Source organism: Siniperca chuatsi, linkage group LG8, assembly GCF_020085105.1.
Source record: "Siniperca chuatsi isolate FFG_IHB_CAS linkage group LG8, ASM2008510v1, whole genome shotgun sequence".
In the NCBI taxonomy this organism is placed as follows: domain Eukaryota; kingdom Metazoa; phylum Chordata; class Actinopteri; order Centrarchiformes; family Sinipercidae; genus Siniperca; species Siniperca chuatsi.
The window spans coordinates 1,355,454-1,374,230 of NC_058049.1; the positions used below are offsets into that span (position 1 = coordinate 1,355,454).

The 18,777-nt window shown below is 43.2% G+C and overlaps 1 long non-coding RNA gene across 2 annotated transcripts in view; it reads right to left on the reverse strand.

Annotated features, from left to right (window-relative positions):
- The window catches only part of LOC122879911, a 37,367-nt gene extending 19,849 nt beyond the window's left edge, over positions 1–17,518 (reverse strand). Inside the window, exons 1-5 of one of the 2 annotated variants that reach the window (XR_006378810.1) lie at positions 17,033–17,518; positions 15,393–15,444; positions 11,066–11,417; positions 9,125–9,294; positions 8,453–8,572 (exon numbers count right to left, since the gene is read on the reverse strand). This is a non-coding gene — a long non-coding RNA (uncharacterized LOC122879911). Of the gene's footprint in view, positions 1–8,452; positions 8,573–9,124; positions 9,295–10,207; positions 11,418–15,392; positions 15,445–17,032 lie in introns of both variants that reach the window. The other variant, XR_006378809.1, reaches the window with a different exon arrangement.
- Positions 17,519–18,777: the final 1,259 nt, after the last annotated feature.

The window sequence follows — 18,777 nt, forward strand, 5'->3', positions numbered from 1 at the left end:
TGAAGTCCAGCAGAGCAGCAGCACAAAGCAAATCTGTGTCTCCACTCAGGACCTGAAGGAAACGCCTGAAGACCAGGCTCCTCCTCCTCCTCCTCCTCCTCCTCCTCCTCCTCCTCCTCCTCCTCCTCCTCCTCCTCCTATGGAGCAGAATTCAGTTTTAACAGTGGAAGAAGAGAGTCAAAACTTTATAAAATCACTCCTGCAACATAATCCATGCTCAGTCTGTTCCAAACACTCATAGATTGGAGGAAACATGGCTTTGTGGGAGTGTACGAAGGGCTGCGAGTCACAGTTTTATCTACTAAATTCTGCTGAAAGAATCTCTCAGCTGCATTTGGAGGAAGATTTGGATGGAAAGGCGCCGGCTTTGTTGGCCCTTGATGATGTATTTGGGCCTGAAATGGGTCACAGCTAATTATTATGGTGCGCTGAAACTAAACGAGTGAAATGTTTCAACATACAAAGACTCCATGTTTGTTACGACTGCACCTCGACGTCAAACGGAAATATTTCACACACATTTTCCTAAAATTCAGCCAGACAGATCTGGGATCTCTCCAATAATTCAAAGCTCTGAAAACCTGCTGTCAATGTCCAGAAACTATTGGAAACACATCAGTGAGACTCTGATGCATGAAAATAAGTGACATCACCTTTCCCCCACTTCAAACCAGCGAGACGACCGTAGACAAAAACTAAAATACAGAAAAGTGGTGAAATGCTGAAGTGCTGAATCGTGGTTAAGGCCCAAAGGGGTCTCTGCGACCTCTCGGATGCGTGAGGCCGCTCAGTCGTAAGGATTAGAAGACCGTGGGGGTCTCGGTTTCTTGAGATTCGCTGGCTGGAGACTGGATTCTGTTGTTCAGACCAGATGTAATCAGTAAGAAGAGCCTTACAGTCTTTGCGACCTTGTTTTCTTGACAATATCTAGAAAACCATTGAAAAACAGCCCATGCAGCCTTCGTTTAGGACCCTCTTGCTCACAGTGAGCAGCTGTACGTTCTGTCAGCTCCGCTTCACACCTGCAGGAAACAAAGCTGTAATGCGGCGCCATGTATGAACTTAAGCTTCCTGGTTGCTGATCAGGTGTTGATCACGCAGACAAATGTTAACTGGAAGGCTTTGATGGAATCTAAGATTTGTGCACACACCTCTGCAGTTTTTGAATTGGCTAAAAACAGTATTTATTATTAATCATTATTAATTATAAAACCTATACGCCTAAGTCGTATTCAACAACATAAATCTACAGATGAAATATCTGCAGCGGTCGTTGGTGTTCAGCTTCCTGAGAGAAATCAAATGTCATCACTAGTTTTCAGTAAAGCAGAATATCGCAGCACAGGTGTCGTCACTGACACATCCTTATTTTCCGTCGTCAGGTGACTTCATAACCATAAAAATTTACCATCTATTCAGCATTTTAAGACCATCAATCAACTCATTTCCATAGTCGTAGTGTCAGGATTAATCTGAATACTTAATATTCTGCTGGTTGTTAAACGTACATATCATAAAATAAATTGTCTTAAAGATATGCCAAACAACACCTGTATCGTGTTATTGAACCGTAAAACAAGTGATGGCAGAGTTTCAGGCAACAGGAAGTTGGCTTCTGAACATTTCTGGCATCAGTGAGAAAAGATTTATGACCTGACGAAGCTCGCTGGCTAAAACGTGATGGTGACGCAACTTCTTTGTTGGCTTCAGAGCTCAGGGAGGAGATTTATTACATCTTTTTTTAAAATCGCTGTACTTAATATTCACGTCAAATGAAGAGGACCAGAGAGAAGCTGCTAAAATTAGCTTTCAAAGATGTGATGACAGCACGGAGCATAACACAGATTAAATCTATGAATCAATAATTAAAAACAATGCAGTTTCCTTCCTGTGTACTCCCCATGGAGCCCGCTGTAAAACTATCTGCGGCCAGTTGTTGGATGATAGATATGATAGATACTGGACAGTTTATTATGTCATACATTAACATACTAATAGCCTACATACAATATAGCCTTTAGCGTGGTACGGTATGTGGCCGGGCGGGGACAGTAAGGCGGCCGGATGTCCGTTCCTGTCAAACAACACGTGCAGTCCAACACTGCACCGACCGGTACCGAGTCGCAGCCGGTCGCTCATCTAATCCACACACCATAATCAGCCCATGCATGATACGACGATACGTCTGCCACGTGAAGATCAACTGATCTCTGACGGCCGCAGACACCAGATGATGCACACACAAACTGACTGGAGTTTCATTCCTTCTACATCTTATATTTTTCATTGTAGGATTGGAAATGCTTTAACGTAACGTCTCAAGATTTGAACCTGTTCTTCGGTGTGCAAAGATCTCGCACAAGAATCTACAAGTTTAGAGCCAACTGCCTTTCGACAGTGACAGCTCGTGTTTCAGTGTGATTTATTTCAGCTTTCGTAATTAGCTGAATGTGAAATGTACTTTATTTTAGTCAACAGCAGTCTCAACACGTTTCAAACTATTTAAAATGTAATTTAATGGTGCTTTGAACACTAAATTTGATTGCTACGCAAGTGACTCAGTGTTTTATCGTGTTGTGTCCTCCACCCTCAGGTTTCCCAGCCGCAGCAAAGACATTAGTTAGTGAGCTCAGCTAATTTGTTTAAAAAGGTACCAGCAGGTTAAGCGGAGGCCTCGTTATCCAGCTCCGTCTTTTCAAACAGTGAAAGCGAGCCTTTTTCTGTGAACCCCTCCTCCTCCCTGCTTGTTTAGCTGCAGCCATGCATGCTTAAAACGGGGAGGAGGACGGCACATCCTGCAAATTAGCAGGCTGATTTCCCTCGCGGGGTTCGGGCTGAGAGTTCCCGCGGCTCATCGCCAGGCTCTAAACACCGAGGCCGGCGTCACAGTGGCTGAGCGAAGATGGCGCCTCCGATTCAAAACGCTCCAGCCGGTGTTATTACAAACAGGGATTACCCAAATGTCCACTGCACGGTCCGTTTGGATCGGGCAGCAGGGGAAACATTCACTAACTAAAGTTTATGACCTGATCTGAAGTCTGTCTGTTCAGGGTTCAGTCAGATCTCACATCGGAGAAAGAACACAGATTCACAGCGCAGTAACTACACAGTTCATCAAAAGCAAGTCAGGACCACGAGTTGACTTTATGACATTTTTACCGTCTAAACAATTATCACCTTTGCATTTCAGGTGACTCCTTCACAATAAAAGGCAGCCCCGTCTTTTGCCAGTTGAACGCTTTAAATGTGAAGCAGCAGCAGGAGGAGGATTGATTTAGCAGTGATTTAATACAGGAAACAGTGAGGCCGATATCAGTGACATCGAATTGCACTGGATTACACGTTGCATCATTTCCTGTGAATAGTCGTGCTTAAATTGCAATTTTAAATCCAGCGAGGGAATGGCGGACTCTGCCAATAAAAACTACTATACAGAGAAGGAATTACTGATTTGAAAGTATCTACACTGAGGTTTGAAACACGATCCTGTAGATTTAACTGCTTAATTTTAAATGTTGTTTATGACAGTAACCTGCAAAAGGTGGAGGATGGCTATGGCGCGCTCAGCCGACTGTCCTGGTCAGGTTCAAGGCGGTTTGTAAAGAAGTAGCCAAACGTTTTTAAAGAAAATCGTCCATTGACTCTCTCTCTCAGCGGTTTCTTTCACTCTGGACTCACAAGACAAAGTCAGTCTGTTTGTCAGCAGCGAGATCTGCCCGGTAGCTCCGCCTTCACACAGCAGATCCAGTCATCCGTCCCCGGGGAGAAGCAGCTAGTTATTCAGACGTGCTTCATGCCATTGGCTTCGTCAGTAAAAGCTTCTTTTCTGGAAATTACATTTTAGTAAGCGTGGTCATATTATATGTGAGGACTATCGTGTTCAGCAGATGTGCTTTTTAAATGGAGTACTGGTCCCTGCGAGTTTCTTTAAGTCCATTTATCGTGTGTTAAAAGTGTTCAGAGTTGCCTGCTGTATCCTACGGGAGTTTCTGATAGCTCATGTGTTGGAAATAAACAAGCTAGACGTCTTATAATCAGGGCCGTCTTATATTTTAGGTGAGTTCTAATAAAGCTGAATGTCAGTGCCACAGGATACAATCAGATTTTACACAACAGTGTTCTTCCAACTTTGTGTCAACAGTTTGTTTGTCTCTTTCCTGTTTCAACACGACACAAAGAAGCTCCGTAAAGAAATGCTTTTCCCGGTTTGTTGTGGAGGAACCTGACGGGTCTGCACGGAGCCCCGACCTCGGCCCCGACCTCGGCCCCGACCTCGGCCCCGACCTCGGCCCCGACCCCGACCTCAGCCCCGTCCAGCACCTTTAGGATGAAGTGGAACGCAGAGACTCGTTTTTATGCTGCAGGATCTGAGCAAACTCACCACAAATAGAGGCATTAACTCTGTTTAACAGCTGAGGTTTTTGTGGCTGAGAGGAGGAGAGCCTCCCCCCCTCCCTCCCCCCTCCTCCCTCCATGTAAATGTGAGGAGCTGACTGGAACAAGGAGGGTAATAATGGCACACGTGTTTTACATAAGTGCAATGAGCCAGTAAACTGCTTTGGGTTTGTCTTTCTGTTTCTCTTTGTGCAGAGACAAACACAGAGGGAACGAACTAATAATGACTCTGTGTTTGCTTCGCTCTCTGCCAGAACAAAGCGCTCAGATTATCAGATACTTAAACGTGGTAATACTGAAGCTGAAACAAACGCTTCTTCTCTGCTAATTTTCTGTCACTTTGTCAGCGACATAATGAGCAAATCCCCCGTCTGACTTTCAAGCTGCTCTCCGACTGTTCTCCTGATTTTCTCCTATAATTCCAGTCTATCACAACTCATCCCATCAGTAAAAATAACATAATCACCAAGTTAATAGCTGAGATCTGGGAGCAACTTTGACCTCCTGTGCTTACTGTGGTTGTGTTTATTAGCAACATTTCAGGTGTTTTCACTTTCAGTTTGACCTCTAAGTGGTTTAGATAATCTGAATAAAGTGAAATTATGACAAAACTATAGAAACAAGACCCAGGTTATCCTTTACACAGCCATTTAATCCATTTTGTCCATGTTTCAGAGTTACCGCTGCTCTATTAATAATGTCATCTTAAATATATATTCACATTACATTAGCTCATTAAAATCAATTTGGCATTTTATTTAGGCCACAATTTCAGAAATGTGCTTAAAAACATGTGCAACAATTTAGTGAAAACACAACTAATGACCACCTAAAGTCCCGATATACTCCAAAACAGAAATTACGCACTTCTGTTTATACTACGTCGGGTGTCTGCATATGCAGTCGGTAAGGTCGGCAGACCCTCGAGGACATGGGCAGATGACACACGGACTGGTACGAATCTTTGGAGCTATGCAGACGAGGGAAGTATAATTTCAGTTTAAAGCTTGCTGAAAACAACATCGACGTACTCTCACAGATAAAATGATGAGTCTAAGTCCGGTCTTCTCTCTGTCAGCTCTGGGTTTGGTCTCCTGAGGGAAACATCTGGCTCTTTAGCTGCTAGACGCTCCGCTATGTTCAGCAGCTAGTCTCTGTCTGCTGTTTGCTGCTGAGCGGCTCGTGTACAGTGGGCTCATCACAAAACAGCTGCCTGCTGCTGTCGGAAACGCTGAGACGGAACCGGACAGGAAATGTCCTGCAAGGCCAAAACCAGGAGCTAACAGAGGCTAAAAAGCTGAGCAGAGCTGCTGATACTTCTCTGTGGGTTTATGAATATGAGCAGCACCTTTCACACTACAGACAGACACTCATTTGATTCATTGTTAATATAAAAATGTAAATAAGTGAGAAGATCAGAACCTACATTTTCCAAACACTTCCTCCTGGAAACAATCTCATTTTGCAGCGTTAGTTCAGCTTGCAGGCGGTAAAAGCTGAGAGATCAGTTTTCTCCTCACACACTATAATAATAGTTCACATTTGGTGAGAATTGCACAGAGAGCCTCTGAAGGAAACACAAAACTGACTGGGCTGTTAGTACAGAAACCTCTTGCCAGCACAAGACAGTCGGTGTGAGTTTAAAGCGTTGGTTTAAAAGTTGTAATCGTAAGCATATGCACCACAATCTGTTCTGTTATTTATTGGTGCGCTAATCACTGAGCACAGCAACATTTCTCTCCCTCTCCCTCCTCTCCGCCTGTATGAGAAGCTCTTATGAATCTGGAAAAATTTCACAAGTAATACTTCATAGGCTAATCTCACTCCATGACTCTAATTAACGCATCATTAAAAGCATAATTCAGATAATTATAATTTCTCACTTTTTAAATGAGAGATGGGGAAGAAGGGGAAGGGTGTCTGAGGAGCCAATTTAGCGAGTGAAACAGATTCTGAGGCAGCGCTGAGCCGAGCGGGTGGGTGGAGAGAGAAACACAGCAAGACAAACCCAAAAAAAGAGAGAGAGAGGAAACAAACGGCAGCCTGGCGCTCCATACAAAAACACTACAACCATTAAAGACGGCGAGAAGCGTGACTGCAGATCAAATCAAATTAAGTCTTAGATGATCTGGAAAATATTCACCTCAGAAACACAGACATGTCTCATCTTTGACTGCAGCTCAGACGTCGCGAGTTGTGTATTTTCTGTGGGAATTTAGGGGCAAAGTTTACATTCTACAATTTACATTTTGTGCATTTTACAAGCCGATCCCAGTGTTTTTAGCCTGCATAAATTTACACTCGGTTCCTGGTAATGTGAAGAAGGCCAGGGATGCTGGAAGTGCCGAGAGAAACTCATTGTATATAACTGATGTCAGAGTAAACGCTGCACAACTTGATGGTTTCTGCATTCATTCGAAAGGCTCGGGTAATTTATATCTAAACAACACTTACAGAGAAACAACAGCAGCTGAAAATCTTGTTTTTAATTTCTTATCTTGCTGCAGTGATGTAGAAGTGTACTCCAGGGTGTGTCCGTACACTGTGACATCACTGTTGAGTGGGGTTAAAGGTGCAACAGTGCGGGCCTCTGACTACACACACCACCACCCATCAGTAGTACTTCCAGAAATAATCGTTTCATTACCTCTTTATTTGGTAGTTTTAATTGTTAGTGGCAGGGTCCGCCACTCACACTCATTGATAGAAGCCTCTCTGTTCAATGGTAGCTATCTACAGCAGCATCACGGCGGTATCAAGTTACGCCAGATCAAACATTTCCTACTGCTGCCGCTTCCAATTAAAAGCATTCAATCAGAAACAGAAAGGAGCGGCTTTTATTGTGAAACAACGTATTTGTCACTGAGGTTAGTGGTACTTTGTTGCTATTGTTCACTAAAATTATGTCCAAAAAAAGATTATTTTCTTTTAATATTTCAGGGAGGAACAAGCAGCTCCATGTTGTAAACATGGGAAGTAAATGCCACTGAAGTAAAAAGACAACAAACTTTAATAAGTTTAATAATTTTCAATAATCATTTCTTACTGTCCATTGTAAAATTTAAAAACTAAAAAACTCACAAAACAATATAATCAAACCCACAGTCAGTGTGGTGTGTAGCTGATAGTAAACATGCTAGCAGATTAGCTTGCTAGTACAGTAGTAATGCTAGCTCAGCGACCCCTGTTGGTCCATGCAGAGTCTCACATTGCAGCTAGGTAACGCAAGCATGTTCTTGGCAAGTTAGCATGTTTCCGGTTAGCTCGCCAGGTACTGTAGCTCACTAACTAGCTCCGCAAGTAGCCACCACATCACCGAGCTTCTGAATTTCACTGTGCCGCTGTTCGGCCTGACTGGACACCAACTCAGTGACGTGGTCTTTAGCCGAACACTCACTGAAGGAATTTATTGACAAAGCACGTCACGTGTTACGTTGGGACACCTGAAATGACTCGTTCGTTATCACATTTAATAAAACAGAACTGTTTCTGTCCTCAGAAATGATGACACATAACTGTAACCTTAATAAACTGCCAGCAATTAATTTGTTACAGTAGGTGTTGAAATAAAAATAAAAACAAATCTCATTCTGAAATCAATTTCTGTTTTTAGGAGCGTCTGGTTTTATCACCTGTTCAGTGCTGAAACAATGATTTCTTTGTACACACACACACACACACACACACACACACACACACACAGTATGCTAATGACGATGTTTATGAGGAGCTGATGAATTCAAACTGTGACAGCACGTGTGTGTGCAGAATATATGGTGAAATCAGCGTGTACAGATTTCAGGTGTGCGGTGTGATGTCAGCAGATTCCTGGCGATCGTCCCAATCAATTATCCCACCTTCAAACACACACACACACACACACACACACACACACACACCTCAGCTCTCTCATCAGAGGTGTGAACGAGGTAAGGAGCTCTCTCTTCTATATTTCCGTGTCGATTTCATGCATTGTTGCGTTTGTAAATCTGTCGCCTAAAAAGTTTTTACGAGACACTTTAAAACCCGAAAAATCTTCTGGGCATCAAACACTCACCCGCTGTAGGTGCGGACGGTGGCCCTGAAGGTCTGCAGGAGTGTCTGCCGAGGTCGGGTTGGATTCACAGGATGGAGAGTCGATGTGAAACCCGGAGCGTCTGGGTTCTGGTCCAGGGGCCTGTTCCAGAAAGCAGGTTTTACAAATGCTGAACTCAGAGGTGACTAAAGCCCCATTCGGACGGGATTAACATCACAGGGGGGAGGTGGGGAATGAAATCTTCCCTGTGCTCATCAGATATTGAACTTTCCGTTCCGGACGTCATTTTAACCCTGGTGAAATGACAGGATATGGTCTGTGAAGCCCCTTTACACTGGACTTCGCTCCCGGGTCAAATGACTCTGACGTCGGCTTAGAAATCAGAGAAAGAAAGACGCTTCAGAATGACGTGAATGCATTAAAAGCTCCAGAAAAACTAGGAAGTGGATGTTGAGTTAAGATTATTTTGTTAAACTTTAGTGACGAGGTTTTTACACGACTATATTTTTTAAAATATCCAAACACTGAAGAACAAACTTAAGTCTGTTTCTCTTTGATTGTTGATTGAACACTGAAGGCTAAAATGATCTAAAATTTGCACATACCCTCCAAAAACCAACAACAGTGCTCTGTGGCTGTTTGAGACCAGCAGCCGTCCTCATTATGAGCTCTGGATTGTTTGTGCCTTCTCACCTGTCTGAGAGATGGAGGTGTCAGCTCCGCCGCCTCAGGTGTAGAGATGATGTCACCTTCCCTCCCCGACCTGCTCTTAAACAACGGAGAAACTGCACAACCGCCGCCGCACGCTGTGATTCACACACACACACACACACACACACACACACGGCTCTCTACCTGAAGAGCTGAAAAAATAAAAAGATGGAGAAATTTCACACTCAGGCTGAGAAAAGGTGTTTAGTTTTCACTCACTGTTTAGTTTAATTGGAGAGTTTGTGATCAGAAGATGTGGAGTCTCTTCATGGAGGCTCACTGTGCTCATCAGTAGTTAAAAACTGTAAAGATACTCTCCATCGACCCACTCAGCTGTTTAGACGTTGAACCGGTTAATAGTGAGCAGATGTTGACGGATCAGATCTCCGTCCCGTCTGATTGCAGCGATGAGAGTTTGATACCTGATTTTATTTTACATTCAGTTCAGCGGTGTTTGTATACGTGGATTTGCACATGATTCTGGGCGAATTCACGAAACCGCTGACTGCGTTTTTAACATCCAGTGCCAAATGTTTCAATTCCGGCTTTCTACTACATCTGCACATGACATCTACAGGATGGTTTAGGGCGAGGAAACACGTCGGTCACAATATTTAAAACATGATGGGACATGACTCCATCATCCACACTCTCACTTTCTGCCTCTCTACATGAAACGCTCACTGCTTCCTGCATCGACTTGCTGGCACCGGATGTTCCAGATTCATCCAGTATGAACGCGGCAGTACCGGGCTGAATTTCCAAATCTTCCTCTTCTTCTCGCTCTTTTTATTAGCAAAGAAAAATGTTCAAAACATCCGGTAGCTTCGGTTCTGTGGGTCGAACTGACAAACTTTGTTAGCAGGAAATATATCAGCTGTTGCTAATTAACCTTATTTCTGTAGATAATGAAACGATTGTTAGAAAAAGAAACAGATCTCAACTGAATTTTTTTACTAAATGTGGAGTGAAAAGGAAACAAACCCTATTTAATCACGATCCAGTGGAGGAAAAACTGAGCGATCCCAAATTTGCAACATAAAAAGTGCACGTAAACCTTCTTACCCAGGTCAACTCTCCACAAACACCCCACAGGATTCTGGGTAAACATCTTTTCAGGTGTTCAGAGGTGGATTAACAGTCACAGTGTGTCTGTCCCACACGTCAAACTCTGCAGGTATGCCAGGCCTAGTTAAAAGCCTCATGTTATGTATTACTTCCTTAATGTGATGTATTTCCTGTTGAAACAGGATGTTGGGGGCGGGGCAGCAGCACAGTGAGGGATCAATTTACAAATTGGATATCAGTTATGGAGAAATAGGCAGATTTATCTGATAGGATGAGTTTGTAGGAGTAGGGTCAGTTATACTTTTTTTTAAAAAACATTTTATTACAGAAAAGTATAAACTGGATCTACAAAGGGCAATCAAAAGGTCAAAGGTCAAGCTTGCTTTTATCGTCTCTCGAGAAAGACAACTGAAGGACTTTCTGCATAGAAGAAAAGTAACAAACCAAAACTTTTAAAGAATCCCCTTCATAAGTGACGAGCACACAAACACACATCTCACTTTACATACAATCAATCATACAATAATAAGAACCGGCCTACACTGATCAATACGTTCAACTGCTGGAGGGACAAATGCACGTCTGTAATGATTGTCTTTACACGACGTGTCCTAAGTACAGTTACTCGCTGTTGGTGTGATCATTTTGTCAACTGCTGTTTCCAGAGAATAAACTCTGATCCTCCACGTTTAAACCAACATGTACAAAATAAAAAAGCTGCTGATGAAGACCAGGCGATATGATGAAAAGCCCCACAGCAGCTACTAAAAGGACCTTGGAAAGACTAAAGTAAAGGTACCAGAAGCTCAACGACTTCAGTAAATGTAATCACTCTGCAATCATGACTAGTCAAACCTTTTCCTTCCAACATGGAGACATTTCTGCTGTTGATTTCCTTCTTCCTCCCTCCTCCGAACCCTCCAGTAGCTCGAGTGTTTCTGCGTTTGGCTGCTGAAGGCCTGGAGCTGCAGATGGCCGGCTCGTGCCCAGTCCGGAATTTTCCACACAAGATGGCTGGACCGGCTCCCGCTCGCCAACGGCCGGCTGCAAACACAATGACGAACGTCCAGTCACTCCTTCACCAATGAACGCTGCACAAAGCCCGATCTGAGCGAACGGGCCTCGAGTCGACATTTCACCCTCCACCTGCCGCAGAAGTCTGAGACGCGCTGACGGAGACTCTTATTCATCTGCCGCTGAATCCCTCCTAAAAATAGATGGATGGAGAGCACAGGACAGCTCATAAATAACTGTTTGTCAGGGTATTTTAAGTAGACTGAAGCAATGACTCAGTGAATGAACACTGGTTGGTTTTACTGTTGTCATTTCTGCATTTACATGCCATTCAAACTGAGCAAAGAAGAGGCATCAGGAAGGTAAACTTTTGCTTTCTTTTTCATTTTCCATACAGCAGTTTCCTCTCTCATTTCTCCTCTAGTTTGCTTTAAATTTTCTCTTCAAAATATCTATTTATCTCAGTTATTTGTCATAATTTCATGCCATTAATCATGTCATACGTGTAGGTGTTTTTTTTTTGTTTTTCCAGTGATTTTTTCATTTTTGGATCGCCACATTTCCATTGTTCTTCAGCGTTTGGAGGGATGATTTGTGCTTCCCCTCCTCTCATGGTGGGTGTCTGAGGCCTGACCCAAACAGACGACGGCAGTAAGAGCCCAGCTTCCTCCCAGATGATGTGGTCGGACGTGGGAAGCGGCCGAGGCCTGCGGATGCCGACGCCGGTGGGAGTTTGGCCCGGTTCGGCCTGACGTCGCCGTGTGGGCGTCGGTCGGGATTTGGCCTTCCGTTCGGATGGTGGAGGTTTGGGGACAGATCGTGGATGGATTGAGGTCACTGTGGGCTGACGGCTGATTTTGGGATGAAGCGTCTGTGTGGGCGTTTAGCCCGGTCAGTGATGAAGGTTCAGTTTGGCTAAACTGGTTTCAGGGTTGTGGTCTGTGTCTGACTGTCAGCTCAGTGAACTTGTTGGACATCATGATTTTCAGCATACAACAATTCCTTAAAATATCGTCCCTGTCCTCTGAAAACCATTTGTCTTCAACATTTTCATCTATGTGAAAATGATTTTTTTTTGTAGGGTTTTTAATTGGTGCATTTAATTTAGTAAGTGGGATAATTTTCCTAACTCATAAAGGATCACTTAATCTGAACATACATGGTATTTTCAGCTGTGTGTACCTTAATTTGATCTTTTAATCTTTTACATTCATGAAGAATCACAGTGTGTACCAAAGGTTAAGTCCTCCAAACCTTTACTGCAGAAAAATTAGCAATTCAATTGCTATTAGTGCAATTAGTGAAGGTACCCCAGGCACAAGTGCTCACTGTGAACAGGTGTTTAGTCTCTGTAGAGCCCCATAACTCCAGAAAGGTGAGTGATGATATTTTTTTTATCTTGCACACCAAAGATAATAACTTGTCCGCACAAGTCATTATCTTGTATGTAAAAGATCCATATCGTGTTTGCACAAGATATCTGATCCATCTTTTGTGGAAATAATGACTTAACGTGCCAACAACATGAAAAACAGCAGAAAGTCTCATTGACAGGTGCGTCAGATCAGAAATACCTGCACACCGTCAGTCACTGGTGCTCCCTTTATCACAAGTTTAAAAAAAACAGCGTTATCTGATGATGATCTGAGGACCTAAACGTCACAATAAAGTGAGTAAACGTGATCGGCAGAGTGCAAGAAAAATACAAGACATGTTCTGTCAGGACTTTGGGGCTCCGTAAGTTTCCTGTTGGCATGGCTGGATTACTGGCCCCTGGCCCCTGTTCACCCTCCTCCCACCCTGCGGATTGTTTATTTATTTTCCGCTATCTGGCCCCAGATTCGCCGTGTGGTAATTCAACTAAACACTTTGATTTAGGAACGTGCATCACAAAAGCACAAAACTGAAACGAAGTCGGTCTTGAAACTCGTTTTGGACACAGGGACTCTCTTCAAGACAACGCCTCAGGTCCAGGTGATAAAGCCAGACCGACCTTAAGACTCTTATCACTTCAGTTGACACGTTTCAAATGAAATTAGCACAAACCACAAACACACGAGCTCAACTGCGGGTTCATGTTTTCGCACCAGAGACAAAACATGTCTAGTTTACTGCCATTAAAAAGCAAGCATGCAATGGTTATTTTAGTTATCTGAAGTGAAATCAGACATAAATACACATGCAGTATAGAAAGTTCTGGCACTGAAAGAAGTTGGTCCGCAGCCTAGTTGGCCATCATCCTCATACCAACTCCATTAGTTCTTCAGGAGGAATAACGAACATATGGATGATATGGGACAAACGACACCAGGGGGAATATTTCATAAACACGAGTAGATTATTTCTTGAAATGTTGAGAGCTGGTACAGAGAGGTGGGGGAGGGGTTATAACAGTCTTTTTTTGGCTGAGTTATGTTTATGTTGCGTAAAATAGGAAGATATTTCATGATTCAGGCCTGATCTGCCCTCTAATGGGTATGATTTTTAATCCTCTCGGTACTCAGAAAGTATGCAGGAGTGCGCTCAATGGCTACAGGCATGATGCCGTGCTAAAGCACTAAGGTTAAAGCTAGCAGGTCCCAGGTTAAAAGTCAGCATGCTTGCCAGCTGATGATCCGTGCAGAGAGATGGAAAAAGCTGGACTGGAAGATCAAACTGTTTTGATTTTGTTCTAAAATAACCCTGTTTTCCGATGCTTACAGAAGTAAAACATATTTCAACAAACAGCACAAGTTTAGAGTTATGCCTTATTGTTCGTATTTTCACAGTATTTTTCTAATTTTAAAAAGTATCATCCAGGACTACAAAGTCCCACAAAATAATGGAATTAGCGAATGACATGCTAACTCTTGACCTTGTAAGTAAATGGTAAGTGGACTGTGCTTATATAGCGCCTTTCTAGTCTTTGCAACAGTGCTTTAACTACAAATCGGTAATGCTAGGTTGCTGCTGTAGGCAGTGAGCTAGTTAGCCGGACATGCTAACATTTGCAGCTTACAGCAGATCAGTTGCTGCAGCGGTTTCTGCTTTTCACAGCTTTTGTTTGTGTCTGTTGTCGTGTCGGTTGCAGTGGAATCAGGACGGTTGGCGTCGTGTTGACTGCCGGGTTCGCTGCGCTGTAAATGGAGACTACTGTGGCTTTTGCCCCCTCGTTTAACGCCAATAATTACCAGTAGTGTCAAATCTTACATGTTGCATATTGCAGCGTCGGTGCTTGAATAAATCTGTGTTGCATTAAGAGTTTCTCTGAACGCTGCGCAGCGTCTCACCGGCTCTGTGCGATCACATGACTAACACCTGGGCTCGTCTCGTCACTCTCCCTCTGATCTGCAGTCAGATCCTCTTTTGTTGTGTTTCTGGTTAACCAGTTGCCGCAGCGCTTGTCGTGAATGTCTTCGATAAACAAAGACATCAGACAGCGTGCAGAACCGTTTACAGTTCCTGACACCAGACGCCTGTCGCTGATGAACTGCAATTATCGATTTCCACAGATTTACTGCTGTCAGAGCGACGAAATCGCAACACACACACGAGATAAATACTTTAGATCTTTATCTCGCGGTTTGTCAGATGATTCATGACGAAGAGCTGCGGGGACTTGAGGCGGTACAGGCAGGCAGTGACACTCACATCTAACTCGACAGACAGCAGGAAATGCTCTCTGCTCATGAAACTGGATTTTAAAAATGGAAAAAGCTCCACATAATGCTAAATTCACAGTTTGGTGGCCTCGGGGAGTAAACAGCAGTTGGTTTTTGGCAGGTGTTAATTTTTCACACTTGAGGGGAAACCTGCAAGTATGACAACATCAAACCAGATGAAAACTAATTTTCACATATTATGTCAAATTCCTAATTATGGATCATAATTATCTATTTTTTCTAAGTGTTTTAAACTGATACCAGAAAGGTTTTTGGATCCCGCAAGTGCTGGATTTCAATGTCGTCAGAACGATTTAATGATTTGAAAACAGGCTCGTGAAGCACCTGAAGTTTTAAATGCTGAAGCCACAGATGTACAGCCGGAGAGCTAAACTTCCACGCGGAGCTTCAGGTACCGGATGGCTTCAGGTGTGAAGTACGATGCATGTCTGCAGCTGCTGCAGGTGGAGCCACGAGACATGAAGCAGCCTGCGGGCTCAGTGCAACATGTGACTGTAACACCCTACCATGAAATCTGTCCTGTCATTCCTTATTCTCTCTGTGCTGCCTCTCCTGGGTCTGTCCAGAAGAAACACAGAAACACAGACGTTCATGTTCAGCTGTCATTCCAAACATGAAGAAATACTGTAGAAATGTTAGAACCCACGAAACAAGGCAGAATAAAAGATAGAACTATATATACATAAATACATACTGTATGTACAGTAACCAAACAGTTTGCAGGATTTTGTCTTTTTTTAGCCTTTCCAAAACCAAAAACACAAGAACACAAAAGGAAACAAGGAAAAAAAAAAGTTTGTCCATCTGCTCCAACATGCAAACGTTAGCATATCCGGCTAACTAGCTTACAGCTGATTAAACAGCTGATATTCGCCTTTTGCTTTTGTCTACTGCTGCCTGAAAACAAGGTCCCATTGTTGTTTATCACTGTGAAGTGCATGTGTGATGTGCTACAGCTGAAAGGTTGACAGGCTTAACTAGCGAATGGTCAATCAACGTGGGAAACTGTGAAACCTTCCAAAATAAGACTAATGAGCTTTAACATAACAACAAATCAAGATGTTATAGCTTCTGAAAATGCACAGTAATCTAATCTGATCTGATCAATGGAACTGAGTCAACCAATCCAACGATCACGTTGATATTTATCCAATGAAAACCCTAAACCTTCACATTAAAACTACATTTTCAAATGTATTTGTACGGTGGCCGACAAGGGCAAACTCACTGCAGCTTAAGGAAACACGTGCAAAAAAAGACAAAATACAAGCTAATAATCTTCAGTAATTTGACAACACATGCACAGCATTTAGAAAACACGCTGCAAATACACACAACGCCGACAGAAGTGTTTCCAGAGGACACTAAAGGTTTGTGACTCGTATCATCCGTTCGTTGGAAGTTTGGGTAGCATTTTTGAAACTGAAAATGAAGGTATTTAAAAAGAAAACGTTGGAAAACTACTGTTAATCAGAGATAATAACCAGGTTCATCAGTGATGACAGACAGACTGTCTAATGTGTGTATCCCTGGTCTAATAATGCCTTTATGATTATCATGCAGGCTACATGCCATCTGTCAACACTGGTGGTGGGAGAGTGAAGGTTAATATCCGTCATAAACACTAAATCTCCTCCCAAAACATTGAAATTACTGATGCAGTTCCACCTTTTCGCTCTGCAAGGCCTTGCGAGGAGCATGCAGCCGTCACTTTCAGCTCGCGTGCAGCGCAGAGCGGCAGCAGAAGTCAGAAACCCACAACATGAACGTGAACGGATGACACACGGACCGACTTCAGTAACTTCATGAGATGTTGTCTTGCTTGTGTTTTCCTGACTTGCGGTGAGTCTGCCCTTGTCGGCCGCCGCATGTTTGCCTTCTTCAACGTCAACTGCAGTCCCGTACATCTGACATGAAAACATTTTAGCCTTTTTACAGTGTTTGCACCTGCATTTTCAGCATAAGCAAGCACATGTAATTTGTCTACAGAAAACTTTGCCTTTTTCAGTTGCTAATTAACCTTCATCAAATAACAATAACACACGTTATGGCCACAACCACGAAAGTAGGCCATTGATTAAAATAAACTGGCGTTATCTGCAACGAATCAAATTGTAATGAGTTATTGGTATCAGGCTTTTCTAACCGACGTCGGGTGAATTCATGCGTGCCTCTCTGGTCTCTCTTGGAGCTCGACTTCTTCTTGACTCCTTTGTTTTGGTGCTTGGACTCGGGCCTCCGAATCGCTGTCCAAAGCTAGGCGAGAGGAGCGAGAGAGCACGAGAGAGAGAGAGAGAGAGAGGAAGAATTAAAGAGAGAGAAGCAAAATGAGCGTTTAACCGTTGGTGTGAATTGCCTGTCGCACCAGACAGATTTCCTGAACCCATAATGGCTCGAGCTCACGTTTCCTGGTGCAAATTCTCGGCAGCGCTTGTGTCGGCTGCACATGCTCCGGCGGCCTAATGAGGCAGCATTAGCCAGGGGAGACGCAGTAATTAGAGCCAACGTCAGCGCCGAGGACAGATGGCACGCTAAGACAAGCCTCTCGACTTCACCTCCACTGTGTGTGTGTGTGTGTGTGTGTGTGTGTCCTGACAGAAGAGAGAGGGAAGGCAAAATGTGTCAGAAGAGAGAGAAAAGAAAGACAGGAGACTTAAAAATGTGTGGGAAGAAGAAGAAGAAGAGGCAGAACAAAACAGAAAGCGCGCTGAAGAGGAAGATGATGGACTTTTTTTTTGAGAGAATGAAAATAGAAGAAAGCAAGGAGAGAGGAAATGTGGCCAAAAGTATGTGGACACCTGAACATTGCAGCCGGGTATGATAGCTGAGTGGTGGCATTCACATTATTTACTGAAGTAAAAGTAGCAATACCACAGTTTAAAATACTCCATTACAAGTAAAAGCCATGCATTCAAAATATTACTTGAGTAAAAGTACACAAGTATTGGCAATAAAATGTACTTAAAACATCAAACGTAACAGCACAACATGTGATTGTGGGGTTGAGGTCGGGGCTCTGTGCGGGCCAGTCAAGTTCTTCCACACCAAACTGGGAAACCGTTTCTTTATGGAGCAGCTTTGGGCTTCGTCATGTAGAAACAGGAAAGGAGCAAACACAAACTGTTGACACTAAGTTGGAAGAACACACCCTGAGTGTCGGGACCCGCAACTAATCTTTGCTTCGTTTTACTGGATCATTTTGCTTCTTCAGGATATTATCCATATAAAGCAAAGGAAATCACTCTTTGGTTGAACTAGTCACAACCGGGAGATGTTTGCAACTGGTGACAAGGAGTTGCAAGTACTTTCATTTCATTTTAAGCGGTCAAAAAGGTTGGGAAGCACTGGTCTAAAATATCATTGTATGTTGTAGCATTAAGATTTCCAAGAGGCCTTGACCAAACTAGGGCTGTGATCTTTTATTTCAAATTTGAACCAGCTGCAAAAAGAGTTTGATTGTAATTATCTGTTCGAATTTCTCACACCACTGCATGCGCTGTCGTATCAGTAAACTAGAGTATTGTTGTTCTCTTTAATAACGCAAAAGGAGGAAGCTAGCGAGCTGTGCTGAGCAGACAATCACGACACTAAACCATCTGAGAGGTAGCACTTTGGATTCAGCACAGGAGATGGAAAAATGTGCACAAAGGTGAGGCTGTTTGCTGCCTCTTAGCGCTCTGTGAGTCAGAGGAGGCACCGCAAATGACAACACGAGGCGTGTTAATTCGAACAAATTATGTTTTAGTTGTTAGCAGAAAATGAAGAAGCACAGTGAAGATGAAGGTGAGAGCAAAAGTGTGGAAGATGGAGAATATGCGGCGATGCAACGTGCGAAAAAAGGTCATGAAGAAAGGAAGAGAGGATGAAAAAGATCAAACACTTTACAGAAAA